The sequence below is a fragment of the Thermobia domestica genome, chromosome 16, assembly GCF_964235325.1.
Source record: "Thermobia domestica chromosome 16, izTheDome1.hap1.1, whole genome shotgun sequence".
In the NCBI taxonomy this organism is placed as follows: domain Eukaryota; kingdom Metazoa; phylum Arthropoda; class Insecta; order Zygentoma; family Lepismatidae; genus Thermobia; species Thermobia domestica.
In genome coordinates this window covers 143,790,898-143,804,086 of record NC_137469.1, presented here as the reverse complement: position 1 = coordinate 143,804,086, position 13,189 = coordinate 143,790,898, and positions in this window count along the sequence as shown.

Below are 13,189 nucleotides of genomic sequence, written 5' to 3'. Positions count from 1 at the left end.
TCTATGTTGGTAGGTTCATATATTCTTATGTGTCACGATGAAATAAGAAAGAAAAATGTATAACCGTTAAGACAAAACTTCAACCAAGTCTGAAGAGAACAATACTAAAATAGTAACACAATGACGTCAACCAAGAATTATTTCATGTAGCGTTTGGACGAAATTACAGCTGTCAACGATTGCAGAAGTAAAAACAGGCTGATTGACGTAACGTAGTCTGAATGCATTTACTTCCTGAAAACTTCCGTCTCTTCATTGGTGTACAGTTAGTCATGGTAGAATTTTTTAATTGCAAGTGAAATGACTTTCTACACACACTAAAACAGATTTAAATCAATAAATGTCTATGTGTAAAAATAGGTGTATCTTATGTGTAGTTCTGAGTTCATTTCACTTTGAAGCGGCAAATAAAAGAAGAAAATATGGTGATGGAAAAAAATCAAATTTGATATTTCAAAGAACTTTCACGTATTATGGGCCCTAATACCGTAAAAAGCTATTTTTCGATACTCGTCATTCTATTCGTACGTCCGTTCGCTACATTTTTCTGTGTACTCGCCAACAGGCCATACCGTATAACTCATCTGCAAATTTTAGTTTAAGATTTTCATAGTATTTCCTATAGCTTTTTTTTATTTCCCTCCTACTCCCAAAACAAGGGTAATTTCCGGTATAATGAAAATAGAAAAAAGATATTTTCTCATAACTTTCACTAACGATCTTGTTTTCTTTCTTTTTTATAAATCAATATTTAATTAACAACCAAATTTATTTTGCGGTATAAGGCATTTATCTGAGAAAAATCTACCAGGGGTAGTTTATACTTAGGGGTGAGTTTTTTCAGTGATTTTCTCAAACTGGACTCAAACGGTTTCGTTCATATTTAATAAATAAGTATACCAGTAATAAACTGACAACATGGCATAAGTCATTTGATTCGAAAAATGTACGAGGGGTAATTTATTCTGAGCTTTTTTCAATAATTTTCTCAAACACGATCTAGGAGATTTTGTTTATATTTCATATTTCATTAGGGATGCTCACGAGTCGAGACATGTCTCGAATCTCGAGTCGAGATTCGAGTCGAGACACTTTGTAAAATTCGAGACGAGTCGAGACAAACGTATTTCTCGACTCGACTCGAATGTCTCGAAAATTTTCTATAACTTTTAATATTATTTTGAAGAAAGTACTCATTCAGAAACACTCGGCACGAGAATTTCGGAAACTGCAGGACTTGTCAGGTGTTCGAGGAGTGTTGTGGTGAGTGTCTTCAACAAGTGGCGAAACTATGGGGAAACGACATCCAAACGTCGAGGGGTTGGGCGCCCCCCCCCCCACCTCATTACATTTGTTCGTCGTCGTAGGCTGGGCAGACTGGTAAAATAGGACAGGCAGCGAACTGCATCGGAACCAACATCAGAGTTTAATTAATGCTGGGCAAAGTACAAGTATGTCTGAACTAGTGTTGTAAAATTTCCGGAAATTTTGAACATGTTGGTAAAAAACCTTTTTTATTTCTTTCTTGAAAAATTGAAAAAATTGAAAAGATAAAAATATTTGTATTAGATTAATTTTACTAGTAATCATATCTTTTTTCTTCAAACGCGTAAGTTCAAAAATTTCAATATTGCCAATATTAAAAAATAGCACTCGAAAATAAAACTATTCCAATCATTATCTATATATTAAAATACTAGATTTACGCGTATATGTTTGTCCCCACAGAAAAGTTTATATGTTTGTCTCCAGTCCTTTCGACAATGAGATCTTGAACCCAGAAGTACTAGAAACGTGCCGTTTTCATTGGTCAATTGCAAAATTTTGTGTAAGTTGTCCAGTTCTAATTGAATATTTAAAAACAAAAACAACATGGCCATTAGTTCTTTATTACACTTTTAGGGGTACAGTGTAAGTACTGAATTTTTTGTAAAAGTAAAGCATCATACTCTATGAGTTATATATCTCTGGTGCTTGGGGCCCCGGGTTCGATCCCGGCCCCCGCCAAGTGAACTTTGTAGTGGACAAACACCGCGTGCGTGGGTTTTCTCGGGGTTCTCCCGTTTCCTCCCACTTTCTTCATTCCACCATTTCATTCATTACGCGCCATCACCGTCTCCTTTAGCCTAACCGGCATAACCGTGGGACGTAAAACTCAAAGGTTTTTCTATGAGTTATATATTCCAACGTCGCATAGTTGTATATAGGGGTTGTATATCTCTCAGGAGTTTGTTTAATGGCCAAAGTATAAGAAAACGAAAGATAACCATTTCTCCAGTCTAAGATGAATCTTCATTGTTTAGGGAGTTTTTTCACAATGAACTCCGTATATCTTTGACATAATTAATTATGTGTGTAATTTATTTATTTATTACATAATGCACGCAAAAAGAAAGGATACACTGGTCATATATGAATTAGAAATTCCAACTACAAGTGGGCTCAAATTTTGGAAACGGTGCGAAATATTGAAAAAATAATAATCGAAAGAAATTCTCGTTTATGATACCCCTTGCCGATTTTTATGAAGGCGTACTTCACTTGTATCTGTAAAGGGACGTACAGATATGAGGATTGACAAGGAAATTCATGCTCATATGTGAATGATGCGCTGTGTAGAGAGCGCAGGTTCAGCTAGTTGAAAATTAATAGTCTGCACTTATTTTTATTATGCCATTTATTCGTGGATGTGCATTAATTACAGAACTTTTACAGTTACATACAAGCCTACCAACATGAAGTGCTTCTGTTGCAACAAATAGGTCTCTTGAATGAAACTGAGTTCTTAATATGCTCTTTGATCTAGTGAAATTTGTTAATTTTAACCAAATCACTTCTTAAGAGAAAGAGCAGTAGGCAAACTTCACTAATACTCATGCACTAAAACATATAATTACTATTATTTAATATTTTAATATAGACACTTATATAAACTTTATGTACAAAATCCTGTATGTAGAGGTCTGCGCGGATGCGGATATCCGCATTAAAATGGGTATTTGCGGATATATATCTGTTTTCTGTGCGGATAGCGGATAAAATTGAGGATAATGTTTCCTACATTTTTTGTACCAAACAAAAATTCTGTGAATTTTCTGATAATGGTGGAAAGAGCATTATAAACGTTCGTTTTGAATTAAAAGTTTTAAAACCAGTTGAAAATACTAAAATAAAAACAAAAAATGTGTGTTTGAAGCTTGTGACTCAGTGACAGCAAAGGACAAAAAATGACACGAGAGAGTTGTCCTTTTATTGCTGTTTTCAGTATTTTTAGCAGCCGTTTTGTAGATGAATAACATCTCTGACCTAAACAGAAAGAAACGACAGGCCCCATCACTAATCCTCAAGTGCCGCTATTTACTGTAAACAAGAAAAATAATTGCCGCCAAAGCCCCTCTGATAAAGCTGAAAATTTTCAGACCATTCGCCTTGAAGAGGAAGAAATGTCTTCAAATAAAGTTTTTCTAGCCTGAGAGGTCAGGAACCAAAACCCTAATTTAAAACACCGCATCCCCTTCCATAAACTGAAAACTGGTCAGCAGAATTATCTTTGCCTTTTGTGACAAACTGGAGAAGCGCGTAGGTCACCAAAATAGTAAACAAATCAAATCATACACTCATCTTTCTCTCTCCCTCTCTCTTAAAAAAAAGAAAAGAAAAAGAAAAAAAGAAAAAATCTTCTTCACTGTTTCCTTTGAAGTACAGCAGATACTGAATGCACGTTTGCGATCCCACAGATTTCTCTCTTCGGAGAGGTGTCACGACCTCATTGAACATTCCGAGGGATTGAAGTTTTATAACAGCAATTGTTTTCTCTCTTTCTTTCTTCTTGTGTGTATGCGTATATGTATGTATGTTCTGGGTCTCTGGTAAAGAAAGAAAGAACAACCAATGCGTTGTTTCTCCTACCCTAAATGTGTACAGCAATGAGTGGGGTCTGCAAAGAAAAGCAGTAAATTCTAAACTTCCTCTATTGCCTCTTCCCGAAATTAACGGTATAGACTTCCTATTTGCATTCGAAGTTATTTTCACTTCTAGTTTCAGTAAAAGCTTGGTCGTGAAAGCTTGAGTTGATTTTGAGTTTAACGTCCCGTTCAGCAGCGTGGCTATATGATACGTGGACCTACCAATTAACGTGGAATCCGAACCACATGAGCTCCCGCCGAGAATTGAACCCGGGTCTCCCACGCCAAAGGCGTGTACGCTAACCGCTTAGCCACGAATGAGCTTGGTCGTGAAAGCATGCATTGTATTGCGTTGTTAGTTTCGTCACTTATTTTTTTTTTTAATTTAGTGCAATTACTGGTGCCAGTGTCAGTTCGGGATATGTGGATGTGTTAGCAGTCCTGTGATTAATTTTTATTTCTTAATACCGATTATTTCTATTTCGCCTTTGTGTTTAGAACAAATGCCCCTTTTTTATGAGTAATGATGAAGTTTAAAAACTTAGTGACGTGCTCTAAAATTAGTCGATTGAGGGGATATTACCTGCGTGGCATTATTTTGGTCCGAAGATTTGGGTAAGTACATAAATCGTTCATTAATTTTTAATTTGTATCTGCGCGGTTTATATTGCATTTTATTTATCGTAGTTGATATTTGATCACGAGGAAACTGATATAATATATTGTTTCGTTTGATTCAGAAAACTACGTGTATTATAGAATATGTAAGTTGTATATGTTTGTTATCTCATTATCTGCGGATGATAATGCGGGGGCGGATAGAGATGTTGCGGGTGCGTTACGGATGCAGATGCGATATTTTGTATCCGCGCAGACCTCTACCTGTATGTAAACAAACACATGTTTTCTAGTGCGACAGATTATCTATTACAATCAAAATGAAAGTGACTATGTTTCTAACTTAATAACTCCTGAATCATCAGACCGACCTCGATAAAATTTTCAACATAGATGATGTTCGGGATGATTTATATCATTTCACTTTGAAGGAAACTTGAAGGAAAGGGAGGGGGAAATGAGAGATATTAGTGTCGAATCCATAACTTTGGGGGTCGCTGAAATGAACAATGACACTTCCGATGCCCTTTAAATCAAAATTCGGCCCCACAACTTGGAGGAGGGAGAAGATATATAAAAATTATTGAAAATGACCGATATTAGTGTCGAATCATAGTTTTCGGGGTCGCTGAGATGAACAGTGACACTTCCGGCCGTTTAAATCGAAACTCAGTCCCATTAGTACTCTAAGGGAAGATGGTGACATGTAAAGATAATTGAAAATTACGGGTATTAATGTCGAATTCATAGTTTTGGGGCTACATAAGTTCACTGGTGACCGTTTTGTGCCCTTTGTGTCCAAAATGAAACGTATTCTTCCCGTGCGAAGAACGGGTATTCTGCTAGTCTGTAATAATAACGAACGGAAGTTTCACATACTCAACCCTTTAATATATTTCTTGCTGCTCAAATTCACTCACTTGTGCGGTGTATGTGTGTATGTGTAAATAAGATCATCTCTCTTTTTGAGTTTTTCGAAAAATATACAAAGAATAAAGAGGGATTTTACCAGAAATCAGCAAACTAAAAAGTAGAATTAAAACCTGTTGCTTTAAGTATTTTTCCGTTAGCGAAATACATTGTATATACAGTAGGACGTTGATAATCCGAACGTCAAAAATCCGAACCCGGTCCCTAGAAGCTTTTTACATTTTGTCTTAACGCTAGCGATAAACAAACAATAATGTGTCCGTCGACGTTGTGTGAAGTCAGTGTTTTTACAAAAGTTCATTCATATGTAATTGTTTGTCATACATATTTTTATTTTTATTTTCTCTTAGGCCTATAAGTTTTAAGTGTGACTTACAAGATCAGTGTAATTTAGTGTACGAGTAGGTTCTTCAGAAACATTAAATGTAAGTACCTTTCGTACTGTATTGTAATTACTGTATGTACTGAATAACCACTGTATCGATAGAACATACTGTACAATATATGTAAGCCTAAATGGCATTTTTTGTCATTTAGAAAATCCGAACTACCTGTGGTCCCAATTAGTTCGGATTTTCGACTTCCTACTGTATATGCTACAGACATGTTACAGCATTAAGATTACTAGCATCAGGCCAAAAAATAGTTTTAAACTATATTTTCCTGTTTTTGCTAATATTTCCGAACAAATTATTTTTTCTAATGGATTCAAAATTTCCGGAAATTTTACATAGAACATATCTCTATAAAATATGTCTGATTTAACATATTAACTAAAAACTAGTAAGTACAAAACACTTCTAATTTTGAAAGCATAATATAATAAAATATTCGAAAATTTCAATTTTACCCAAATTTTCCGTTTTTTTCCAAGCTCGGGACAACCGTAAAAAATTGTTCTTTTAAACCCAAAATTTCCGTTTTTTCCCAGGCCTTCACTACACTAGTCTGAACATACATTGCACCGAACACTCCTAACGATGGACGTTCGCAGTCGATGACCCATTCATGTGCGAACGTTAACACCACGACATCGGCAACTACGACTGAAATGAACAAGTGACCATCGCCACTGGACCTTGGCACAATGGCAAAGCGTTACATGGTCAGATGAATCCCGATAACTTCTTCATTATGAGGATGGGAGGATGCGAATCCGTCGTATTCCAAAGGAACAGCTCCTTGACACTTGTACTGCGAGACGGAGACAAGCGGGCTGCGGCTTAATTATTATCTGGGGAACATTCACGTGAGCATCCATGTGTCCAGTGGAGCTCGAGCAAGGCACCATGGCAGCCGAAGCGTATCGCACACTGCTTGCAGACTACGGACACCCCTTCATGATGATCATGTTTCCCAACGGTAGTAGGATTTTTCGACAAGATAATGCACCATGTTTCAAGGCCAGGAATGTGATGGAGTGGTTCTAGGAACACAGGAGCGAGTTCCAAGTGATGTGCTGGTCCCCCGACTCGCCGGATATGACCCCAATCGAAAACATCTGGAATGCGATTGAACGTGACGTCACGGCGTATCGCCCCCTCCCCGGAATTTACGGGAATTAGGTGACCTGTGTGTGCATATGTGGTGTAACTCTCTCCGGCGACCTACCAAGTAGAGATGGTATCGAGACGAGACGAGACGAGACTTTGTACAGTCTCGGTCTCGTCTCGGTTGATAAATAACGGTCTCGGTCTCGTCTCGAGTAAAAATTCACCGTCTCGGTCTCGGTCTCGTCTCGGTCAATATATGCTTGTCTCGATCTCGATCTTGGTCTCGAGTACCAAAACTCGGTCTCGTCTCGAAAGTCTCGCAATAAATAGTGTGAAATTAAAATAGTGAAACTATTATTCTCGTATAGTCTGTCGTTTCCGCTTATTTTTTCCTTTCATTTTGACTTAGAATTATGGTATCGTGTACCTCTTCGTAGTTAATTTGCTAGTGCTAATGCTTTCCATGCACGTATTCCAGGTTCAATGATCAGTGGATATATCAAGCTAAAACCCTAATAGAACCCATATTTCACTTTCAGCAATAGACTGTCTCATATAGCCTCAGAACTGCGTATTCAATTAAACTCTATTAAATTAACTCCAGTACTCTATAGTAGTTTATTTCCTTCCTTTGAATCAAAATTGTTCAATACCTCCTAACGGATAACGCAACACATAGCAGCACGAATGTATTTAATCGTGCCGAAATTGAAACTTTACAATTTCTCATTTATTATTCAGTACATTTTGCTTTGACTGTCATTTTAAAAACAAAATGTAACGTTCATTATCTTAACAAATAGGGTAAATTATTACTACAATATAGTATTTTGTTTGAAATTGATGAAATGCTATATTACCGTTTCACATCTCCGTGTTTAATTGACACTTTACAACACGAAAGTCCTGAACCTTGTGGTGGGAGCTACTACACTTGTCTTTGCTATCTGAGGTCTCGAGTTGGATCACAAAACAAGTTAGATTCAAAGTCCGATGTTTCGCATAGTTCGCGTCTCATTTTAAGTGCATTCTGTTTCTTATACATGTTCATAAGGTCGTAATGCATTACGTAAGCACATATCCAGTGCCGTAACATAGATTAATCTTATTCCTGAGCTCTCAACGGTGCATGCAATCTTTATTTGAGAAAACTAATGTTGCTTCATTACGTTGAAATTTTATATTGATTAAAAATTACTTGCGCAACATGGATATACATATTATATAAGTATATAGGTAATTCGAGTTATCTGTATCTATTTTTTCTCACTCGCCAAAACAAGTGATTCTTAACTTTCTAGTTTTCTTTTGTATTAATTTTCGTAGTTTTGCTGCAACATGATGGATTGATTAGTCAAAAATATTATTTTCGCCTTATGATTTTCATTAAATTTTCGATCCATTTTTAACCTACCTTACCTAGTAAAAGTAATATATTTAGTCTTAGTTGAGGAACTGGTTTTTCGCATCTGTAAAATTACGAAATTATGACTTGGTTTAGTTTACCTCCGAGGTCCAGGTATAATAAAATCATCACCATCACCATCGTCATAATCAACCATTATCAATCCATTGTTAGATGAAGGTCTTTCCAATTCTTCTCCACAACTATCTAACTTGGGCAATTCTCTTCCAGATTACTCCTCAGTGGCTCTTGATTTCGTCACAACTTCTTGTATGGGGAGGTTTCCTAGGCTGGTTTTGTCTCGTGGTATCCAGTCTAGAATTGTTTTCGTCCGTCGATCATAATTTCTTCTTGCAATACGTCCAGCACACTTTCCAGCTCATATTAAATTATTTCATTAGCACCATCAGTATTCATTTCTATATATTTGGGCTAAAAATAGTTCGAATCCGCTACTTTCGGAGTACAGACACGCTACTTTTTAATCTTCAGATCTGGCAACACTGACTAAATGATTTAAATCAACACAATGTGAGGACCTCCATTTGGTCTAGCGGCTAGCACTGTTGATTTCGGTTCGCGTGGTCTGAAGTTCGATTTCCGGTAGGGGAAAAGTTGAACGACCGAAGTGGTTCGGATTCCACTATAATCATTAGCTCCACGTCTCCTTTAGCCGCCCTAGCATAACTGTGGGACGTTAAACTAAAACAAAACAAAACAAAAGTGAACACTGTGTATTACTAACTGTAAGTCCTTGAATAGTTGCATATAGCTATATGGTATAGATCGAGTTTGAGATGATCAGTGGTCAAACTAAAGCAAGTGAAATGTAATTAGAGTGTAATTAGAACTTTTAATTAAGCACGCTCTTAATCTAAAGTTTACACCAGGCCTAAGGCTTAGGGGGAACAACTAGTGTTACTGAAAATATATCAGTTCCATTTAATTTCAGTTACAATTTGCATTTACATGTATTGCTGGAACGAAGACTTAAACATTAACATTATAAGTAGCCCAAAGACTATGATAAACGTCGTCTCTTGAAAGCATTCTTGCACCATGAAACAAATTACGAGTAATTTAAAAATATTTTGCAGTTTATCTATTTGCACATACAGATGGTGATCAGAAAAATGGAAACACCTGTAGTTGGCAACACGTCAGATATATGGGTTGGCAGTGGTGTCGTGGCGCCCGCAGCGCCGAACCGCTGGTGGTGGTGTCTTAGGTCGGTCTCCATACTACGTCAGGCGCCGTGGAACAGCAGTGTGCAGTGGCTGCAGCAGACGGAGGCAGTGTAAAATGGGAGACCTCTCAGATTTTCAAAGAGGGCAAATTGTTGGTGCGCGGTTATGTGGAGTGAGTGGGACGACAGTGGCTACTGTGTTGGTGTGTCGCGTGTGACAGTGTCGAAGGTGATGACGGCCTACACAACACAGGGAAAACCACATCGGGGAAGCGGAACAGTGGGCGAAAGAAAATCAGGAGTGACAGAGTGGTGCTATTAAAGCACATTGTCACGCAGAACCGTCGTGCCACTGCGGAGCAAGTGACGGAGGAACTCAATCAGCACCTCCCCCACCCTGTTTCGACAATCACAGTCCGCCGTGAATTACATGACATGAACGTACGGGGTCGTGTTGCACGGACCAAACCGCTCATCAGGAACCATAACGCTTTCGCACACCGCAAATGGTGCCACGACCATGCAACTTGGATCGTCGAGGACTGGAAACGTGTGCTATGGTCGGATGAGTCATCCTTCACCCTATTCCCAACCAAGGGCCGTGATTATGTGTGGAGAACGCCCAAAGAAACTTATGATCTGCAGTGTCTCCGCCCAACTGTGAAATATGGCGGCAGCTCGGTGATGCTGTGGGCCGCCATATCATGGTTTTCATTGGGTCCTGTGGTCACACTTAGCGGACGAATCACTGCCAACGATTATGTCGCAATTTTAGGAGACCTATGGTCCGGATGCTGTTCCCGGACAATGACGCCATCTTCCAAGATGATAATGCACCCATTCACACAGCTGGCGTTGTTGCAGCGTGGTTTGACGAACATCGGGATGAAGTTCAACACCTCCCCTGTGTAGTGTGCCTTAAGCGCCATCTCAATTGGCGCCAAAATTTTTGCCACACTCCACAATTACTTAAACAATTAACGACAATTATTTTACTAATTGCGTAGACAAGTTTATTTTTTCTTAAAATCTTAAAACAAGGAAAAGCAATAGAACAGAGAAATATTAGCCATTCTCTTCGCGCTCATTCGGTTCCTTCCAGCTGTATTTTTTTGGGATGAAATATTCTGTCTGCTTCATCCTCTCCCAGCCAGCTGACTGTCTGCCTCAAGAAGCAGTTAAACTATAACCTTTCTCGTCTGAAGAAGATAATATTTTCTTTTAGGAAGAAAGTAACAGATTCCTACTTTTGGTTATCACAACCTTAAATAAAAAGGGAAGACAGAAATAATCTGAATTTCATTTAGTTAATTTAAAGGTTAAAAAGGTTATTTTGCTAGCCAGCAATATATTCAATAACTCTGACACAAAGTCTCACTTCCTCGCAATACAACCACAAGTGTTCGATTATAAATTTGATTACTCACTCTGTATTTGGACGTTTTAGTAATATAAATGGTCACAGTCTTAAGTTATTATTTTGACAGCACACTTGCAAAGTTTGAACTTTTAAACTCTTTAAATTTTATTGGAAATATAATGTGTCTGTAGAGTCATGGTATAATTAAACCTGTCTTAGTAAATTGTACTTTCTGTAATCAGACGTGACTCTTTGTACACATGAGGTCAAATGTCAACCTCCTCAGGTTATCAGGGTTTTTGTATAAAGAAATTTTCCCATGTAAAGGAAGCTTTTATGATACGCCCTCTGCCTGCTTGCGCAGCCGCAGAAACTTAAATTCGTTTCATAAATAATTAGAAATCCAATCAGGTAAAACCCTGGCCTACCCCTGTATTCACACGTCCCTACCCTAGTGCCGTGTGAAAATGATAAGGACACACAAAAAGTGAGGACATCTCTCTTTTAGGGGAATTATCAGTGAGAATTATTCGATAGTTTTTCGAAGAGGCACGAGCTCACGCTCGTTGCCCCCTTCGGGGGAATTCTGATAACCTTTTCGAAGAGGCACAAGCTTCGTGCTTGTTGCCCTCTTCGGGTAAAGTTCCATCAAACTCCAAGACATGGACTTATCGTCCACAGTCTAACTTAAAACTTACGCCAGAACGTTGACACTCTTATTCTAGCCCGTTCTTCGGTCGGGAGAAACTCTGTTACATCATTCACCGACTTGTGCTATTGTGTCGGCAGTGGCTGTTAAATTCCATCATACGGCGTAAGGACGGTATTCCTTTCACCACGGTCATTTCATAAAGATTCATCATTGGAGACGAGCAGTGTGTGTTATCGCCAATTCATTCCTAAGTGTTCACTTCAACTGGACAGTACCACTGGTCTCACTGTGAGTATAAAGTGAATCTAAAAACTTAGTTACTACTACTCAGATTCTTTTTACCTAATCTGAGCACTGGCTCTACACGGATCTCTTCAAGATCTCTCATTAACTCTACCTCTTGTGTTCCTGAACGCTTCCTAATACAATATTAGTTAACCTGTGCTAACGCTGATTTACGTGTCTATAGAAGACCTCATGTAGGAAGACACATGTGTTGTATTAAGTCCACGGACTTATTCGAGCCAGCTAATAAAATTCTTCCTAACTCGAACTTGCGTCGCTTACGTCATTTAAAACATTCTCAATACTTCCTTTTGGTGAACGTTTCATAATCTTTCTTAAGATCTATATTAACGCCTCGTATCAACGTGCCAATGTTGTAGTCTACTGGAGAAATCAGATGACCTTTGGAATGAAATCCTGTTGGATGTAGTTCGAATCTGGGAACTGCATTTCACCATTCGTCTCACCTCTATTTCATCATCCATCCAGGAGAAGACCAGCCTGTGCGAAGTTCCAATTTTCCGAAGACTTCTAGTCCTGTACGAAGCTCAGTAACGACATCGTCGTACACGAAGTCCTGACCATCGTCCGTCTATCCTGCTCTTGTATTTCAGCCGCTCGAAATACAAGTGAGCAATTTTATCGCAATAGTGTTTTAAGTGCTTTTAAGTTATTGTGCTACCTGGTGTGTACGAAACGGCTACAGCAACGTCGAGGTAACCCCAGATTCTTCCCATCTCGACTTGGAGTGCCTGGAGGTAGGACCACGGACCTCAGGTGGGTTACCACTGTCTATTTAATATTTTCATGTACCTCTCATTTGCATTTTGTTTTCATCAAGTCACTTAACTGTAAAGGGGATCACCTCCCAAGTGGTTTCAAAATTACTTTGAAACCTTTTGCTGTTCTAATATCGTTTGTGTGAATTGCTAATTACTTTTGATTTCCAAGATCTCTTTTAGTTCGAGCGGTAATCTCGTGTTAAATTATAACGATATAATATGTTTTGATATGCTAACTTGTTAAGTATTCCGAACTGGCTGATAGCAGTGGTATTCCAACTCGCTGACGCCTACTCGCTAATATTATAATACTAGTAATCATTCGTTCTCTTGCGTACTGACCATCCCTCGTCCTCATTCTGACGAAAACCGCCTTGGTTTTGTTATTTTTATTGTTGCGGGACCCTAAAGCTGTCCCCTTGACGAGTGGTCATTCGATAGCCTATTTGCTTGAGATGGACATCCGCGCCTTTGCGCCCTGACTCGGTTGTTATAGAAATTGTATGCTATTTAATCATCTACCATCTGAGCTGCATAGCTCGTCTTTGATACGGACTAATATAAAGTCCCAAT